Here is a 12,732-nt window from a genome sequence, read left to right as displayed (position 1 = left end):
ACGAAACATTCATCATTTATACACATATAGTTTGCAACCGAATCCTGACGATACAGTTTAGTAACATCATGGTATATACATCTCAGGATCCTCAGGAAACCTAAAAAAGACAGCTGTGGTCTCTTCTTCCTGTTGTTGCTGCAATTTATTTCGCTATAAACGCTCTCGATGGTAAAAACCATTGTATAAATCAAAATAAACAATCACTATTCGCTTTCACGATCGCGCCGAACTCATAGTTTAACCTACCGCCGCTTGGGGCGCTGCTGTAGGCAACAAAATCGAGGCGAAGTGTCGCGACTGTTATGTTAGACCACAGTCTAACATAACAGTCGCGACACTCACTGCTGTAAAAGTTGTTGCCGTTTGACAGATGGAGCGACACTAGCGCTCGAAGCGGTAGGTAAGGTGATCGTCAGACGCGTCGTAAGCATAATGTTTGTCTGCATCCATTTCCTACGTAATTTCCGAATTATTTGAGTTATTTTCTTGCCTCCAAGGGTTTGTGTAGTATCAGAAGGCATATATGTTTCTAAAAATGATTCTAAAACAAACGCAAGTATGGACAAAAACCATGAATAGAGTGGCAAGCTACAACACATTCGTGAAGAAACACTTGTGACATTGGACAGAATTGCAGCTTACCACGTTGATATCAAAAGAATATAAACACACAGATTCACATGTAAGAAGCACAGACATGTACCTGTACATGCAAAAGCGATGAACAGCTCGTTTATCGTTCTGTAGGCCTACTGTGTTTGTCATTGTCGTCTGTTGCCACAAGTACGACCTTCATCTTTGTATTATTCTAAGTGTGACAAGCAACTGACAAATAGTGGGAGAAATATGCTGAAAACATTATAATGAGCTGATTACATTAAATTTCACGAAAAACCAAATATTTGAATAATTTTCAAACAATCTGTCTGTAGGCACTTTCCTTGTCCCATAATAGTTTCGCTCGAAGTCTAGCGATCTGCACATTCTGACACTTCACACGCTTTTGTAAGACACGAACAGCTGCACTTAATCTACCCAGTTCATCGTCAATTTAGGTCTGTGTTGACTGTTCTCACGAATCTGGCACTAATACATGGAGAGTTGAACTGGCTGCTTCTGTGTCATTGGACTGTTTTACAGCTTTATATTGACTGTCAAATCTTTGTGGCAGTTTCCTTTTCATCGTCAGTTGAGGTGGATTATTTCGAATGTCAAACAGTGTGGGTACTGCATTCCAGGCGAGTTTGTTATTGTCTGAGTTCATGAACTGGTTTTGTTCGAAATGTAGCGAACAAAACCCAGTATTATTATACAGGTAAACCGGGTCTTTCTTCATAAGGTCTTCTCGTCTGCTATTAACTAGCCATTTTTTTGCTCCTAACACGAAACATTCATCATTTATACACATACATTTGCAAGTGAATCCTGACGATACAGTTTAGTAACATGATGGTATATACCTCTCAGGATCCTTAGGATACCTAAAAAAAAGACAGCTGCGGTGTCTTCTGCCTATTGCTGCTGCAATTTATTGCGCTACAAACGCTCCCGATGGTAAAAACCATTGTATAAATGAAAATAAACAATCACTATTCGCTTTCACGATCGCGCCAAACTCACAGTTCAACCTACCGGCCGCTTGGAGCTTGGAGCGCTGGTGGCGCTGAAGGCAACAAAATCGGGGCGAAGTGTGGTTAGACTGTGGCCAGTAGCGTGACTTTCGATAGCTCGCAATACAACGTCTGAGGATTGTAATTATCTTTGGCGGGCGGTTGCTACTGCTAGTAACACTTTTGGTCAGCAGATGGCGTTCCTGACGTAGGAAGTTGTCATATCAATAAACTCGGTGCTTCATTTAGCATCGTAAGTTACTTGTAGCTGACAAGAAGTGTCATAAGTTGTGTACGTGCGGTGAATTTGTTGTTTCTATGTGTATGTGCATATGTGTGTGAACAACAAATTTTTAGTGCAATTTTAAAGAAATACATGGTCAGAAATTTGTGACTGCAAATCCTCGACTTTTATGGAATGCTTTGATCAGTGAAATGGATTTCATGTGCGTGGGAGAGTATACAAGCAACTTGTTTATGAGCACCGCACTGTTTTAGGTGTAACAGAATGCTTCTGAACATCGAGCAACGGAGGATTTTAAACTGAACGCTACGTTAAATAAAAGGTCGCAGCAAACAGGTAATTCTACATTAATATGGCCACCAATTTAAAATATAGCCTATCTTGGATACAGCATTCGAAAAAAATTATCCCAGATTCGTTAAATGCCGAATATATTTCATAATTGTGTTTATTTTTTTCTGCTGTAAGTAGTCTGCTTATCATTGCCACTTCGTTCGTGGTAGGTGTGAACTACAAATTATAAAATAATGTAGCAGAGTTTGTTTTGTTCTGGTCTTTATTTTTTTAATCTTATAATGTGTTTCAGTTTTGGGGATATAACTGTCGTAGATGAGGGTCATGCATGCTTAAAATTCTGCACTTCACTAATATTAACAAATCGTGTTTTTAGTTTTGGACGTGATTTGTATATCGGAGAGAGTAGTAGTGGAGCGGAAATTATTGTTACTGTACCAAGGTACATATCGGAGAGAGTAGTGAAGCGGAAATTTTTGTTACAGGCAGATGTGACGTTAATCTGTTTTTTAGTGTAAGTAGGGATATTGAACTGACACTTTTCTGTTTTTAATGAACTACTGTCCGAATAGAAACCAGTGATTTGGATACTGCAAAGAACCGAAGGAAAGAAAAATTATATGCTTGCACCTAATTTCCTCTTGGAAAGATTTTTAAGTGATACGTGGGTGTATTCTTATATAGGTTTTCACTTTCCACACTGACCTCGCTTCCGAAGATTCGGCACTATATGTGGAATACAGAATGTGACGTTTCTTTTTTGCTCACAATGGTGTATTGACTATGGGATGCTAGATTGTTGGTTTCACTGTACTTGTAGACTGAACTGAAATGTCGGTTTGTGTACTGTGTTGATGCCGTATAGTGAATTGAAGTAGTTGAAGGTTTATCTGTCGAAATTACACACACACACACACATTCCATTCACGCTCACTTTTTCCATTATTTCACATATGTATATATATGTAATATAGCGTTTCCTACATGATGGGCAGCTTTATTTCTTTATAGTGTACCTTACAGTTACAGTTCTATGTACTATTCGACACGATAAAAGTTTTTGATTAGTAGTTTCAGCGGCAGCACTGCAATCTATAAATGAATTCCATAAGGACATATTTCTGTGATTTGGTGGACCACGCCCACTTGAAATATGCTGGTGTGTTCCGGCTGTACAATTTTTCGCCTTGTTGCTTATTTGGAGTTGGAGTGCGTAGGCTATTGTGGTTTCTTTAACATTAGTTATTTCTGAATGTTCTCCGATATGCATGTCTGTTTTCGCATCTTAATCTGTCCCCTCCATTTCCGTTAGCAGTTCTTCACATTCCCTTGTCTGTCAGTATATTCCCATCTTTTGCAGAAATATACAGATCATGTAATCAGCCTTATTCCAAAAGTGTTGTTTGTTAATTTCTCTACAGTCAAGTTTCTACTGTGAACTTCAACGAGACGTGACTTTTTAGTTATTCCTGTCTTTGCTATACCTTTCGTGCCACATTGGCTTTTAGTTTCCATCTAGTAATTTTTTGTTACATTTAAGGTCCTGTCGTCAGTGAAGGACAGCAGAAAATGCTGTGTTTGAATACAACATTGTAACTCTTCTTGTTTGGGCTGTGAGTTTCAGCTAAAGCTTTTAGTCAGGTAGGTTAGTGATGTATTTGCGGGAACATATCGTGGTTGATATTCTTCCCACTTCTTTGGTTTACTGCTTACTGAAAATAAAAAAAGGACCCAGAATAGAGTGGTCATCAAAATGTTCGTTTGGTGCTTGTTTATTTCATGTATTCTATTTTGTCGTTGTTTTACGACCCTCCGACACAAGGTCAAAATCGTTGAGTAAGAGTATACCCTGAAGTCAGGGTTGAGTGAAAGCATTTCGAAACAGTTTTCTGACGGTGAGAGTACAAAATATTGAAGGTAATATTAATACTGAAACACGAAATGTACAAAAGATGTCATTATGTCGGTTTAGCGTAAAGAATGGAAGAAGTGACTGAGCCCTTACAAGAAAGCGAAATATGGTACAAAATTTGAAGTACGTATTGTTCCTCATGGAATTGTTCGCCATCAATGTTTATAGCAATTGCCTATGTTTACTAGTAATAACTTCGATGCTTCCGGGATCCATCTCAAAAGTGACCTGGAAGACTGCTTGAAGCGTCACTGCAACGCGACTATGCACGACCGCACACCGCTAGTTCAACTATCTTGGAAGATTGTTGGGAGGTCATTCCATATTCCCCATAACCCATAAGTTCACGACATTACACTCACATTAAAACCACGTCAGACATCTATTGTACAACGTGTCTCAGAAATTATTCTATAACGAAGATCTTTTTTTTTCCTTTTTTTCCAAATTTGACTTGAAAGCATATAGAAACGCTGGAACATACTGTATAACAACCGCGGTCATTTTGACCACTGTGTTGGAATTACTATTTTCGTTCTCATTACTATCGTTTCAGCTATGTATTCCTAAGTTTAGAAAACATTAACTATGGGATCTAACACTAAATTGTGGCAGATTGTATGATTTTCGCAAATTTAATATTTTCCCATTTATTACAAACACGTTTTTTTTTTATTTTAAATAAAGAAACGATGTTATCTAATAGATAGACACGGTTTTTATTTCAAGTTCTTTTAGTATTGGTGACGTAGTTAGTAAGTACTCAATATCATAAATACATTACTCTAATATTTTATTTAGTGCCGTTAAGGTCAGAAACATGTTTGCCAAATCCACGTACCACAACATATTTGTGAAACGCTGCTTTAAATTTTCTTCAATTAACATTGCCTCCTCATTTTATTTCCTTTCACAGACTCTCCACATTCCGGTTCTGTTTCTACTAATTTAAGTTTCGAGCCTAAATATGGACTGTGCGGCTGATCCCGGCGGAGGTTCGAGTCCTCCCTCGGCCATGGGTGTGTGTGTTCGTCCTTAGGATAATTTAGGTTAAGTAGTGTGTAAGCTTAGGGACTGATGACCTTAGCAGTTAAGTCCCATAAGATTTCACACACATTTGAACATTTTTGAGCCTAAATACCCCATACGAAGCTCCTTCAGGGTATCATTTCGGCGAGTATCTGCTTCCCTGTCACTTTCTTGAAAATGTTCTAGGGATGGGTAGATGCCAAGTCAGGAACATTATGAAATATATGAGCCGGTCATCAACGTGTGCCGGCTTGAACAGTATATTTTCGTGCCATTTGATCCACCACGTGAGTGCCATATTTTTTATTGCCGTAGAAGTCAATTGTTTCCGGAATTAATTACTTTTGAATACATCATGGGAGCAGACAGTGATCAATGTTATTACTAATAGTTACTATTAAAATCAGTCTTGATCACAATTTATTTATTCTGGTAACCGGTATCGACTGCGCCTGTGGTCATCTTCAGACCAAAATGCTGTATGGTCAGGAGCCTGATTCTGGTGGTAAATCACTGCTCAAGTGATATTGAACGCGGAATGGTAGTTGGAGCTAGACGCATGGGACATTCCATTTCGGAACTCGTTTAGGAATCCAATATTCAGAGGTCCACAGAATGTGCCGAGAATACCAAATTTCGGACGTTACCTCTCACCACCGATAACGCAGTGGCCGACGGCCTTCACTAACAATCGAGAGCAACGGCGCTTTCCTAGAATTTTCAATACAAACAGAAAGCAGCGCTGCATGAAATAACCACAGAAATCAATGTTGGGCGTGCGACGAACGTTATCTGTTAGGACAGCGCGACGAAATTTGGCAGCAGACAACCGACGCGAATGCCTTTGCTGACAGCACAGCATCGCCTGCAGCGCGTCTCCTGGGCTCGTGACCATATCCGCTGGACCCTAGACGACTGGAAAACCGTGACCTGTTCAGATGAGTTCTTATTTCAGTTGGTAGGAGCTGATGATTGTGTGAGTTTGGCGCAAACTCCACGAAGACATTGACCCAGGTCGTCAGCAACGCACTGTGCAAGCTGGTGGTGACTCCATATCGGTACGGGCTGTGTTTACATGGATTGGACTGGGTCCTCTGGATGTTCGGCTACTGAGAGATTGTTTGCAGCCATTTATGAGCGTCATGTTTCCAAACAACGATGGAATTTTTGTGTGTGACGATGTGCCATGTCACCGGGCCACAGTTTTTCACGATTGGACGAGTCGAGCGGATGATTTAGCCACGCAGGTCGCCGCGCAACGAGTACCATCGAACATTTATGGGACATAATCGAGAGGTCAGTTCGTGCACAAAATCCTGCAATGACAACACTTTCGCAGTCATAGACGGCTAGAAATGCTGCGTGTCTTAATATTTCTGCAAGGGCTTCCAACGACTTGAGTCCATGCCACGTCGACTTGCTCCACTACGGCGGGCAAAAGGAGGTCCGGCAAGACATCAGGAGGTATCCCATGACTTCTGTGACCTTATTGTATTTCACCTATTCTACCTACCACATTATTCGCTCAGTATAATCATTCGTCCCACATTTAGCGTTCAGAATAAGAAACAAATTTACCCGTCTATTTTTATGTTGATGCACGTATGTGATAGAAACTTACACGCACTGTGCATTGTTGCATTAAACAGTTTTGCTCTTAGCGAATTCCTTAATGGTGAGACAAGGCTGCTTTCGCCTATAGCACATATACTTTTGAAAACTATGTTGTAGTGCTCACCGTTTTGATGATCTCTTTTTTTCGGCGTAATGATAAACACTGAAAAATAGCTGTTGGTCCCTTGTAAACCAAGTACTGTTCATCAGTGGATGTCTCCATATCCATCTGTATTCCACTGAGAACAGTGTTCAGAATCGCTTCGTGTAATGTGATCAAACGACACAATCACGTTAGTAAAAAGAAATACTATGAACGAGCTGTTTGAAATAAGAATATTCGATAAATTTCCGCGAAGGGACGAGAGACAGAACATGAAACCGATCGTAAATGAGAATTGACATGTCCTCTAGAAAAAGAAAAGAAAAACAAATAACTCCGATTGGACAAGGATGGGGAAATGAATCGGCCGTAACCTATCCCAAAATTCGACGGAAGAGATTTCGGGAAACACGGAAAACCGAACTCATCATGACTGAAGATTTAACCCTACTTCTTCCGTACACGAGTACGATACGGTGTCTTTAACAACTATTCCACCTCGCGTGGTTGTAGGAAGTATGAAACGCCCATGCAGGTGGTGCGGTGGTGTACTCTGAGAGACCGTGTTCTCATAGATACACCAGGACGACAGAGTTAGACCAGGTATACACGCTTCAGTCAAGATATATTCATACCCCGAAAATGAGCAATTTATGCTCAGTGGTATCCTAGTCGCTTCGAAAACAAAGGGTCTCTGTTGCTGGGACCGTTCTGCAGAACTCACGTTCTTCTGTGGGCATGTGGTCGACTTCTCCATTTGTAAGAAATCGATGCGAGAGAGTTTCCCTCTTGTAAACACGGACAGGTTCCCCTTACTAATCTCGCACCGAAGAGAAAATGTAGCTGACCTCTCGACAGACCAAAAGTGAATAGCTCCAGAGAGTGCACACTGCTGGGAAGCATCGTTTTGAAATCTGGCGTATCGTTTCAGCCTTACCGTCATCGAAATATCCTCTTTTCGGTTGTTTACTAATTGCACAATAGCTGTTGTGTGTAGAACAGATTTGTCGCACGTAGCCACAACACAGTTAAGAGCGACCAGTCGGAGATACTACTGATCCATTAATACACTAAGCAATTACCCTTTTTTGGTCGAGCCTATAGCTTCACCATTGGTGCGACGTGTACCAAACCGGTTCTGGCACGGACGGAAGCCAGTGTTTAAAATATGGGATAATGACAGACATTGTGTGGTTTGATGAATCAGTGCTAATGAGTCATAAGTGCTGTAAGGGGTGCAGGGAATTCCTGGTGAGCAATATCTATCGGTCTATCAGGGATCCACCTTGTAACTCGGAGATGGTTGCATTTTAGGTCGATTTCCTTTCTCATTTACACTGCAAAACGGTTCATATACATTGTTAACCATCCGCTCCATCACAGACCGTTTCGGAGATAGTAGTATACACCACACTGACGGAACACCTGTACGTATTGCGTATCTTTTGGCCAAATGGTTCGATCTCGTGTCAGCGATGACCTGCTCTGGTCAGCACCATAATTTAAACGCAAGCGAAGTTTTGATTGAGAATGGCAGACGCCGGTCTTCAGATTTTTCGGAAGAGGCCCAAGAAAGAACAGTTCATCCATGGAGAAGCCCATTTTTAGGGCCTTCGTTCGAACCACTGTCGTAATTTTCATCGGTCTGGAGTCTTCGCCAAATTGGGTGCTCGGGGGGATGGTGAAGATTTAAAGAAACAGTACCCGTTTTGTCACGGATTTGTATTGTCAGCGTGAGAGCATCCCAAATTTCCTGAATAACAAGAAACGTACTAATTTCCCAAGCACAAATCACGCGTAATAACTACGAAAGTTGAATATGAATTAGAACATATGGCTACGAAAGTCCTTCAGGTACAGCATGTGCTGTTAGTTGCATCGTGTGCACTGTCTTGTGAAATATAGATGTAGAAGTCATTCGCAGGAAACCTTTATAGGTTAAGACAACCAATTTATAAGAGTGGAGATTATAAAAATGATTGGAGGGTAAACCAACGTAACATTAAACGTCTCCGTATGACGTAATTCTATGCACCAGAGTGGAAAATAAATGAGTTGGGTGTCAGAAACACTTGCTGGTGTGTACGAACAGTTGGTAGTGATCAGATGCTGTGACCATTATTTGGTGAACAATATTTTCGATATTAGGATATATGAAGTTGATAGTGATTAATTCACACTGCAGTACACGTTGCATAATTCACACTGGAAAAATTTCAATAACCGTTTAGTAATGTACGCTTCCAAACGTCTTTGCATCTTCTTTGTGGCTGGGCCTAACAAATCAGTCGGCTAGTATTTGGAGTTAAATCAGATATTCATTCCTCTGTCTTCTCGATATCTTTTTTCGATAAATCATCGACCAATAGCTACATGTATACTCACCAAACCGGAGACCACATTTTGCACTACTAATACTGTTCCATACAACAATACACAATGGTTCAAATGGCTCTGAGCGCTATGGGACTTAACATCTGAGGTCATCAGTCCCCTAGAACTTAGAACTACTTAAACCTAACTAACCTAAGGACATCACACACATCCATGCCCGAGGCAGGATTCGTACCTCCGACCATAGCGGTCGCGCGGTTCCAGACAAGCGCCTAGAACCGCGCGGCCACCACGGCCGGCAATGCACAATCCGAGTAAATTTCTACTGTGTAAGTGCATTAAGATAAAAATAGACAATGAAATTTGTTTCTTATTCTGAACCCTAAATGTGACTTATGATTACATTGAGAGAATAAAGTAATTGGTGGAATAGTTGAAATATGCAACGTTTCCAAAACAAGTGTGAAATGGGTATTGGAACACCTCTACCCACACGATATAGCCAACTATTAATATAACTATAATTAGTTACGTGTTTCTGTAGTATGATATAAACACCTACTTCGCGACAACTACGGCAGACGGCCTACTCTGTCTCCGCTTACGTGTTTAAAATTTTGATACCATGTAACGTTACTCTCGGAACTTGTTTTCACAACAGGTTGTTTTCCTAATCCTAGTTGTAGGTTTACACTGCGGATTGTTACTTCTGAAACTGTCTTGTGAAACCGAAGCTGGGCGCCTCAACCATCTTCTCTGCGGTTCTTTGAGACAAATCTTTCGCTGAAGCTGCACTTTTACCAATGAATGACGCCATAGCAATGTGTGTTTTATCACCATACTGCCCTTTTGTGAATATTGTATCAATACGAGAACATCCTTTCATATTGATACGTTCACAGCCCATTAGGTGTGATAAAATATCAATAAAACGTCCTTTCTCTTCACTATAGGACGTAGGATCCTACTCCATTCGCACACAGTACACAAAAAGATACGTTGTCGGCATCCTTCTTTATAGTTACAAATTTATCCAATTTTGCCCTTGTTGTCGATTGTTGAAGTAGAAGCTGGAATAACTATAATTGGAAGGTGAACTCTTGGAATTTTGAGAGTTAATCCTGACCGTATCTAGTAAAGAACTATGGTACTCTATTTAAACCAACTTTAGGGTCGACGAAAGCTTTACCTTAACGCTCCCTGTATACTCAATGCTATCTTGGAATCCTACATATAGTCCAGTCATATAGGAGATATATCGTGCAAAAGATGGGATAGAAGACTTTATTTATTTATTTTACTAGTACATGTTGTTGAAAAGAGGAGTTTATCTTAGCTAAAATTCTTGTAGTAAAAACACTGAAGAGTTTGGATATATTCAGGTTTTTTTTCTTCAAAACAGCTCAGATTCTTGTGCTACTAGTGCTTTGATGTCTATTTCCTTTTTCAAAGAGAACAAAATTCTCTAAAAATTTGACTACTACAACTTTGTACTGCACCCAGTATCAAGGGCTATACACTCCGTCAAAAAAGATAATTTTTTCAAATTTTCTGTAAAATGGAAAATACGAGCACTTTTATTTCGATTTCTGTTTACAAAGTAGAACTACATAATATATTATGTATTTGAATTGAAAATCGCACTTTTTCAGTACTCAGTTACTCCGTATGCGATTGGGTGATTCCGGGTATCCATCAAATAGTTCAAATGGCTCTGAGCACTATGGGACTTAACAGCGGAGATCATCAGTCCCCTAGAATTGCTTGAACCTAACTAACCTAAGGACATCGCACTCATCCATGCCCGAGGCAGGATTCGAACCTGCGACCGTAGCCGTCGCGCGGTTCCAGACTGAAGCGCCTAGAACCGCTCGGCCTCGGGTATCCATCTAGTCGAGACTCAAGCACAGCTATAAAACTACATCATTTACTCATTGTGCGTGTAAACCAGTGACAGAAAATGGAACTATTTGTAGCTGAAATAGAAAAACGGAAATTATAGGTAATTATACTTCTGTAAAGAAACTATGCAATACAAATTAAACATGAGTATATTTGTTGTAATTAAAACGGCATTAACACTAACACTTATCACTTCTGGATAAATAATACTTCTGGCAGTGTACTTCAACAATGTTTTGATGGGCCAAGTTCCTCGGTGTCACCAGAGATGCCTTCCTGGCTTTAGAGAAAATAGGTTTTCGATGCTTTGTCCTAAATCAGTCATTAGCACAAGGTCAACATCTTCTCCCACTATGACCACACTTCCAGAATCGTTGGTTCTTGAAATGACGGATGTTACAAACATAGCGCCAGCATATTCTTCTGCCTGTCCACCACAAAGCTACTCTCTAAAAATTCCTTTTTTAGGAAATGTGATCAAGTGATTCTCGTACCGTTCGTTGTACAAAAACTTCTCCTGAAGGACTTGTTGTACCCTCTCTGATGCAACTAAAGCTTCAACCGCTGTTTGCTAAATAACAATTTCTACACACTTCTTCTTACAACTGATCATTGACGTCATTCAACTGTAAAATGTGCAGAACGTGTACATAATCTGCCTTACAGTCCACAAAAAAGCTTCACCAATCTGATCTGACTGTGTAGTTGATACTGAATGTAATGTCAGCGATACTACACTCCTGGAAATGGAAAAAAGAACACATTGACACCGGTGTGTCAGACCCACCATACTTGCTCCGGACACTGCGAGAGGGCTGTACAAGCAATGATCACACGCACGGCACAGCGGACACACCAGGAACCGCGGTGTTGGCCGTCGAATGGCGCTAGCTGCGCAGCATTTGTGCACCGCCGCCGTCAGTGTCAGCCAGTTTGCCGTGGCATACGGAGCTCCATCGGAGTCTTTAACACTGGTAGCATGCCGCGACAGCGTGGACGTGAACCGTATGTGCAGTTGACGGACTTTGAGCGAGGGCGTATAGTGGGCATGCGGGAGGCCGGGTGGACGTACCGCCGAATTGCTCAACACGTGGGGCGTGAGGTCTCCACAGTACATCGATGTTGTCGCCAGTGGTCGGCGGAAGGTGCACGTGCCCGTCGACCTGGGACCGGACCGCAGCGACGCACGGATGCACGCCAAGACCGTAGGATCCTACGCAGTGCCGTAGGGGACCGCACCGCCACTTCCCAGCAAATTAGGGACACTGTTGCTCCTGGGGTATCGGCGAGGACCATTCGCAACCGTCTCCATGAAGCTGGGCTACGGTCCCGCACACCGTTAGGCCGTCTTCCGCTCACGCCCCAACATCGTGCAGCCCGCCTCCAGTGGTGTCGCGACAGGCGTGAATGGAGGGACGAATGGAGACGTGTCGTCTTCAGCGATGAGAGTCGCTTCTGCCTTGGTGCCAATGATGGTCGTATGCGTGTTTGGCGCCGTGCAGGTGAGCGCCACAATCAGGACTGCATACGACCGAGGCACACAGGGCCAACACCCGGCATCATGGTGTGGGGAGCGATCTCCTACACTGGCCGTACACCACTGGTGATCGTCGAAGGGACACAGAATAGTGCACGGTACATCCAAACCGTCATCGAACCCATCGTTCTACCATTCCTAGACCGGCAA

The 12,732-nt window shown here is 41.7% G+C and overlaps 1 protein-coding gene across 3 annotated transcripts in view; it reads left to right on the top strand.

The window, feature by feature from the left end:
* Positions 1-1,866: 1,866 nt before the first annotated feature.
* Positions 1,867-12,732, top strand: part of LOC126251366 (SNF-related serine/threonine-protein kinase) — a 346,894-nt gene continuing 336,028 nt past the window's right edge. For all 3 annotated transcript variants that reach the window (XM_049951747.1, XM_049951746.1, XM_049951745.1), the window contains exon 1: positions 1,867-2,193. The gene's annotated coding sequence lies outside the window, so the exon portion shown is untranslated. The remainder of the gene's footprint in view (positions 2,194-12,732) is intronic.

Source organism: Schistocerca nitens, chromosome 4 (assembly GCF_023898315.1).
Source record: "Schistocerca nitens isolate TAMUIC-IGC-003100 chromosome 4, iqSchNite1.1, whole genome shotgun sequence".
Lineage (NCBI taxonomy): Eukaryota > Metazoa > Arthropoda > Insecta > Orthoptera > Acrididae > Schistocerca > Schistocerca nitens.
Note: the sequence above shows the minus strand (reverse complement) of the source record. Positions and strands in the feature narration are given on the sequence as shown.